This window comes from Alosa sapidissima, chromosome 8 (genome assembly GCF_018492685.1).
Source record: "Alosa sapidissima isolate fAloSap1 chromosome 8, fAloSap1.pri, whole genome shotgun sequence".
Classification (NCBI taxonomy): Eukaryota; Metazoa; Chordata; class Actinopteri; order Clupeiformes; family Clupeidae; genus Alosa; species Alosa sapidissima.
The window spans coordinates 946,301-954,461 of NC_055964.1; the positions used below are offsets into that span (position 1 = coordinate 946,301).

The following is an 8,161-nucleotide window of genomic DNA, read 5'->3' on the forward strand; positions in this document are numbered from 1 at the left end:
TGTGTGTGTGTGTCTGTGTGTGTGTGTGTGTGTGTGTGTGTGTGTGTGTGTGTGTGTGTGTGTGTGTGTGTGTGTGTAAGGGTGAAGGTCTGTCCCTGTCCCCAGAGCAGTATCTGCAGTGTGCCACCCTCCTAATTATCCCACCTCACAGGGACCTGCACCTAGTTAATTAAGTTATGTTAAATATTGTTTTTCCGTAAAAGTTGTAATAGTCATCTGAGACAATAATGAAAGTCATTTTGCTGTATTATATTTCTTGTATGACACATTTCCATTGGGAGAACAAGGTTATGTTGAAATTAAAATACGCTTATGACACTTAATAATGTGGACATTAAAACCATGTTAAATATCCAGCATGTCTTTCGGAATTTTGAGAGTAGCCTAAAATTCTATTGAGGTTCTGAGCCTGTTGATCGCCAACTAGCAGTGAAATCATCACAGATCCAATGATTTTAGTTGAATTTTTAGCTTTTTTTCAGTGGAATGAGTATACTGTTTGGTGAAAAGAATGGTAGGCCTATATTGACTGAAGTCATAACTTGGTGGAATAGTTGATTGCCAATGAAGTAAAGATGAAAATATTGGAAAAAAGTGAGAAAATGCCTACATTTTTGGCATTAAATTAATGCAAAATCATGTAGAAATGTATTTTAAGAGTTATTTTTTTCAGTGGATGTTGTCAGCACATGTGTTCTGTGTATCTGAATGCTGTATTATGAATGCAGTGATTATGCAGGAAGTCGTGTTTGTTTATCTTTATGTTTATATTTAAATGTATTAGCAGACACATTGTCCAAAACTACGTACATTATATTTTAATCAAGGACCAAACAAAACACACCAGAAAGGTAGCTCACCCCTCCTGTCAGTACTGTACAGAGAAATCCCATACAGGGAATAGGGTTTGTTTGGGGGACATGCTGCCCCCAATTTGTTCCTTTCCAGTTTTCAGAGCCTTGACTGCCAACCAGGTTTTTTACACTGTATTCACGGAATGGCCAGCTACCGGTTGTGAGGAGATGATTGCTGAATGTGACAAAAAATTGTATGAGCTTAATTTGTATACAATCGCTGACTGCACTTTTAATAAATAGATGGCTTGGGGTTTGCACTTGTAACAGAAGCCAGCTAGCTTAGCTGTGCTTGTGGAACGTTGGTAGACCTCACTCCCCGACGCCTCAAGAGTGCTGCTGGCATGCGAGCCAGTAGCCTGGGCTATTGGCTCAATTGTTAGCGCGCTCGCCTCCCGATCCGAGGTGCTGCTGTTCGCGGGTTCGAGTCCGGGCGTGTGCAGGGCTGAATCGCGCAGGTTCAACACAACGCAGGTTACACACTGATAGTCTTTACCATATACACCACATTGCTGGGCCCAAATATCCACTTACATGGCTTCTCATATCACTTTTACGCAGTGTGTGTGTGTGTGTGTCACAATGTGTATTATATTGATGTACAGGTTGTGATCTATCTTTTTGTTTTGTTGATGTTTTTACTGTTGGATTTGAATTGTGCCCTGCCTAGGGACTGTAGATGTAAATTAGCCTAAGGTTAACTCTGGTACATTGCATCAAATGGCAAAATGCATGTCAAAAATTGTACCTAACAAATAAAATGAATGAATGAATGAATGAATGAATGAATGAATGAATACATGAATGAATAAATAAATAAATAAATAAATAAATACAACAAACTTCACACCACAACATCAACATCATAGGTGACTGCTTAACTCTTGCTCTCATCAGGGCTGCCAGAAACGGGTGTCATGATTGATGACCAGCAGCACATCTGGTTTTCAATCAACCAAAAAGGGCACTGTTACACCTGCCGTAGTTAAAAGTTTAGGGGACATACAGAGACACAACCCATCAACTCCTCTCCACCCACCTCCCCCACTCCTCCCTTTGTTATCCAGGAGGCAGAGGTGTGCAAACTTTTAAAAAAACAAGGCCAGGAAAGCAGCAGGACCAGATCAGCTTTCCCCAGCTGTTTTAAGAAACTGTGCAGATCAACTGGCACCTGTCTTCACTGACATTTTCAACACCTCTCTGCAGCAGTGTGTAGTTCCACAGTGTTTTAAAGCCTCTACCATCATTCTGGTCCCGAAGACAACAAAAACAACTGGGCTTTACGACTTCAGGCCTGTTGCCCTCACTTCAGTGGCTATGAAGGTGTTTGAACGTGTGATACTCTGCCATCTGCAAACCTCACTTCAGTGGCTATGAAGGTGTTTGAACGTGTGCTACTCTCCCATCTGAACGTGTGATAGGCTACTCTCCCATCTGCAAACCTCACTTCAGTGGCTATGAAGGTGTTTGAACGTGTGCTACTCTCCCATCTGAACGTGTGATAGGCTACTCTCCCATCTGAACGTGTGATAGGCTACTCTCCCATCTGCAAACCTCACTTCAGTGGCTATGAAGGTGTTTGAACGTGTGCTACTCTCCCATCTGAACGTGTGATAGGCTACTCTCCCATCTGAACGTGTGATAGGCTACTCTCCCATCTGCAAACCTCACTTCAGTGGCTATGAAGGTGTTTGAACGTGTGCTACTCTCCCATCTGAACGTGTGATAGGCTACTCTCCCATCTGAACGTGTGATAGGCTGCTCTCCCATCTGAACGTGTGATAGGCTACTCTCCCATCTGAACGTGTGCTACTCTCCCATCTGCAAACCACAGCATCACCGCTGATGGATCCCTACCAGTTTGCTTACCAGTCTAACAGATCTGTGGAAGATGCAATCAACCTAGGAGTTCACTCTATACTGCAACACCTGGAGTCAAGCAACACCTATGCATGTGTAGCAGAATGAAGTGGTGCAGTGCCCACTTTTCATTCAAGCACAGTTGGCGGCATCGTGAGTGGCTCTCGGTAGCCAGATATGGGCCAATCAGTACAACAGTGCCTCTATTTAAATTCAAGGACCCTCATTGTGTTATGCCAGACGTCAAAGGCCCGCCCCTTTTTACCGTCCTGACAATTGCCATCGCCGCAGGTATGATCACGCTTCCTGTGCTATTTTACTGGTAAAGTCTTTTTATATTGTTACTCACACTTAGTGCTTTGTCGTAGAGTCTCCCCCTCCCTGTGCGGCATTGGCCTCCCGCTGGCTGGATGTGCGTCCAGTGCAGTCCCCGGGGATCACTATGTAGCAGGGGAGCGGCTGTCAATTGGCTACATTGATAAGAACTCTGCTGCTTTGCCTACGTAATTTTTAGCCTACGACTTCTTCATGTGCCCGTCTAATCAGCACCACTGGTCCCGCGGTTAACGTGGCCTGCAGCTAGCTTGTCGTAGCCTACGCTAGTGGGACTACGCATAGAGGCCTTGGACTAGAAAGCCACTGGAACTCATTCGGGTGCTATAGCGTTCGTTAGGAAGGAATGGGTGCTTGACGAACGGACCCCATTTTATTGATTTGTTTTTCTCTGTTCTGCGTTGCATCCTGTTATTGTCTGTGTTGTTTGTAGCCTACGTTTGTCTGTCTGTTTCTTTGTTTCTTATACACTTGACTGGAGGCCGTTTCTCCTAGTGCTGTTGATCGACAAAGTGTTGACCTTTTGTTTTGTGATTTGTCTTTCTGTTTGCACTAATCTTTGTTAATTTGTTTTGTCCTCACTAAGGGGGGGCTGTGAAGCTGCCGATCCTTAGTGTGACTGTTTGTTTTATTGGTTGTTGTTTGATTTACTTTGTTACACTTTATGTGAGCTGTCTGTAATCCTTGTCCGTCCCCTCTGTTTAGGTGCTGAGAGCCGAAAGTGGGAGCAGTTCCTGGTGGTGATGGGTTCCCATCTTTGTGTGCTGTGACATTTGTCTCTCACTGAGTGTATCATTGCCGCGTGTGTGTGTGTGTGTGTGTGACCAAGCACGTGTGATTGGGTGCCTCCTTCGGATACTCATTATTATCCACTGCCCTCCCATCGGTAAGCCTCAGCCCTCTTCCTGTTTTATGTGTATGTGAATTTACAGTGTAAAAATAAATAATTGTTTTTATGGAACCATGTCTGTCAGTTCTACGAACCTGAGTGCCTTACTGGGTTAAGGATATTAATCTCTGAATTATATCTTTGGGTGAAAGTCCCATCGTGGCGTAGTCAGCTATTGTGTAAAATCTCTACCACTTGCCACACACGCATGATGTTCATTGACTTTAGCTCTGCCTTTAACACCATTGATCCACTCATCCTTTTCTCTAAGTTACAAGCCATGAACATCAACTCAGCTCTGTGTCACTGGATACTGGACTTCCTGAGGAATAGAATTTAATCAGTCAAGGTTAACAATACAACATCATGCCCTCTGACCCTCAACACTGGAGCGCCACAAGGCTGTGTGTTATCTCCTCTTCTGTTCTCCATCTACACTAATGACATGAGATCTCACCATCACTCTGTCAAAGTATTGAAGTATGCAGATATGACACCACCATCATAGGCCTCATTAGTGACAAGAATGAGTCCCAGTACCACAAGGAGGTGAAATGGACTGGTGTACTGAAAACAAGCTCCATCTTAACGCCTCAAAAACTAAAGAAATGGTCGTGGACATGAGAAGGTGGCCTTGTCTATTATATGTGAACGGCCTCTAACCTTGACTGACTCCATGGTACATTAACACCACCCACCTTATCAAAAAGGCAAATCAGAGACTTTATTTCCTAAGACAACTGAAAAAGTTTCATGTCAACAAAACCCCTTTGGTGCTCTTCTACAAAGCCATCATTGAAAGCATCATCTCATCTTCAATCACCGTCTGGTATGGGAGCTCTGACAGTCGCACCAAGAGAAAATTAGAGAGAGATGTCACCAAAGCCTCCAACATCACTGGTTGTGACCTTCCATCAGTCCACTCTCTGTATAGTATGCTTAACACAGCTTGAACCGAACAACCAAGATCATCAGGGATGCCTCACATCCGAGCCATGATCTCTTCCAACTTCTAGATAGATAGATAGATAGATAGATAGATACTTTATTGATCCCCAGGGGAAATTCAAGGTCTCAGCAGCATACATACAAGACAAACACATTCTTTAACAGCAGAAGACTAATTAAAGTATATAATATAAAAACACAACTAAGCAGTAAGGACAGTAGAAGATAAAGAATATGCTAAATATACTAAAATACAAATTATACTAACACTTAATACAATATATAAAAATATACTAAAATACAAATAACAAAATTACAAATTATACTAACACTTAATCTAAATCAATTCTAAAAACAGTATCCACATAGTGGTGATTAATAAATCAGAGGCGCTTGCAATGACTGAGGCAGGGACTGAGCCTGTGAATAGTAAGGTATCTCTGTGCATAGTAAGGTATGGTAAGGTGCTCTAAGGTGCTCTGTGTGAATGAGTGTCATGGTGGTAGTGCAATGGTGATAGTGGTCATGGTGATAGTGCAAATGAGTAAGTCAACAGTGCAACAATGCATAAATAAAGTAAAGGAAAGTCTATATATCTATATATTTAACTATTTAAGAAAATGTATAAGTGTGGCCACAGTTCGGCTGTGGCATGGAGGGGGGGGGGGTTATGCATATGTGCTAATATAGCATGCAAACAGTGAGGCATAAAGATAGTGGTACAAGTGGCTAGTGGACAGACAGTACCAAACATGGAGGGGATGAAGAGGCAGACAGACTATGCAGAGAAGTCTATCTCTCCTCTTCCCTTAAGTGAGGCATTGAACAGTTCAATGGCCCTGGGGACAAATGACTTTCTCAGTCTGTCAGTTGTGCAAGGCAGTGAACGAAGTCTCCAGCTGATCAGGCTCTTCTGTTTAACAATAGTGCTGTGGAGTGGGTGACACTCATTGTCCAAGATGTTGATCAGTTTGTTCAGGGTCCTTTTGTCAGATAGTGAAGTGATACACTCCAGTTCAGCTCCCACTACAGAGCCAGCTTTCCTTACCAGCCTGTCAATTCGCCCCACATCCTTCTTCCTTGTGCTTCCACCCCAGCATACTACTTTTCAAGTCACACAACCAAATGACCGCCAGTCTGCTGCTCGGCCCAAAGAGGTCCTCTGTACCTAGCTGAGGGTTTATTTAAAGGTGGCCCAATTAACCCGGTCAGGAGCCCTCACCTCCAGGCAATCAGGAGTAGGCAGAACCTGGACACAAAAGAGAACAGAACAGCAGATCATCCAAACCCGCTACAGCTGTAACAGGCACACATTACCCCACTTTTCATTGAGCTTCACTGGCTTCAAATTCAAGTCATCAATAGCCTACACAATGATTGCTACACTTGCTACTACACTGGGTCTGCTACCACTGATTATAAAGGCTTATGTTACCCTTCATCCACTTCGTTCCTCCACACATGGCAATCCAGACTATTTTCATTAGTTGGTGGAATAATCTACCAAGTGCTACCTGAGCAGGGGCATTCCTCTCTATCTTCAAGAAGCTCTTGAAGATCCGATTCTTCCAAGAGTAATAATAAAAATAATAATAAGTTATCATCCTTGTACTTCCTTACCTCCTACTTCTTCTACCACTACCTCCCTTGACTACACTTTGACTAGTACTGCACTATCATTCTTCTTATACAGTTGCCTGACGAGCCAGACCCACATCAAGATCTAGGGTCTGGTAACTTATCATTGGCAGTGCTCAATCCGAGGGACGGGATAAACGGTTGTCTTTCAAATTTCCTCTGCACGCAATAGGATAGCTACAACTCATGAGTCCCGTGCATTTTTCCACCAGCAGAGCTAGTTGGCTAGTTGATCAAACTTTTGGCAATTTAAAAAAAGCTTAACTCGAGTCGCGATTCAAAGATCGCTGTTCACCAGCAGCAGCATTGATCTTCTTTGTTTTCAAGTAGCAGGAAATTCACACGTATCCGTCGCCAACTCTATACATGATGTGATTGGCCTGATAGAAGTTTAATTTTTCCAGCTCGCAAGCCAACGGAGAGTTGCTAGACTACCCACTAGGGTGCGTCTAGATTTCTAGGCTACTTATACAGTGCAACCGAAAAGTCCATTTTGTCAAAGTAGCTCTCGGAGGAAAAAAGGTTTGCACTATAGAAAGAACTATTTCTTAAGAATTAATTTAATTGCTCTAATGCAAAAATATTTTTGCTCAATGGAAAGACAAGCATGTGTCAATAACAGTTAATCAACATTGAGTTGACAATATAAGTAAATATAATAAGAAAGCCTAAAAACTGATGTCATGATATAGTGGCCTATCCATGACCACAAAGAAACATCCCAAAAATGCTTTTGTCCAGCCTGTCACCATCCAATCGAAATATGTGGATATAAACTAGCTGACTATATTGTCCTTGCCTCATTTCCAACAAAAGAGTGTCCTGACCTCTGTATCATACTACTCCCCACAGATTGCTCATTTGTAGGAACTGGGACACAATTTGTGTAGCCTACCACATGTAACCACCCCTAATTCAGCACCATATCTTAATCCTATTGTCAGATGTCACACAGTTGTACTGAAACACAAACACAAGTCAGACTCAAAAGTATCAGAATTTGATCAGTTGATCAATATTTTAGAGTGAGATAATATCTTAGCATTTGTATAAGTGTATATATACTTTTTTGATCCCGTGAGGGAAATTTGGTCTCTGCATTTAACCCAATCGGTGAATTAGTGAAACACAAACAGCACACAGTGAACACACAGTGAGGTGAAGCACACACTAATCCCGGCGCAGTGAGCTGCCTGCTTCAACGGCGGCGCTCGGGGAGCAGTGAGGGGTTAGGTGCCTTGCTCAAGGGCACTTCAGCCGCAGCCCACTGGTCGGGGCTCGAACCGGCAACCCTCCAGTTACAAGTCCAGAGTGCTAACCAGTGGGCCACGGCTGCATTTGCAGCATTTGCTGCTGTTAGGCCTGAATCATGTATGCCATCATATCATTTGTGCTTGTTGTGCATGATCAACATTGCCTATGTAGATAAATGAGACATTCAGAAGCTGAAGATGAACAACTGAACTTTACTTGATATAATAAAGAACAACAAGAATACGCCTAGCATATATAAAGTTCATAGCAGGCCTAACTGTTTTTACCTAATTAAAATCCAAGGTTATCACATTTTCTGATGTCTAACTTTTATTGTTATCTTTTCTCTTTATCCTCACGCTGAACAGTGGCAAAAATGCAAATG

The 8,161-nt window shown here is 42.8% G+C and overlaps 1 long non-coding RNA gene across 1 annotated transcript; it reads right to left on the minus strand.

Annotated features, from left to right (window-relative positions):
- Positions 1-1,966: 1,966 nt before the first annotated feature.
- LOC121715600 lies at positions 1,967-4,410 on the minus strand. The gene is made up of 3 exons (XR_006033645.1): positions 4,143-4,410; positions 2,684-2,800; positions 1,967-2,212 (listed from the first exon to the last, which is right to left on the minus strand). It is a non-coding gene; the product is annotated as an uncharacterized LOC121715600 (long non-coding RNA).
- Positions 4,411-8,161: the final 3,751 nt, after the last annotated feature.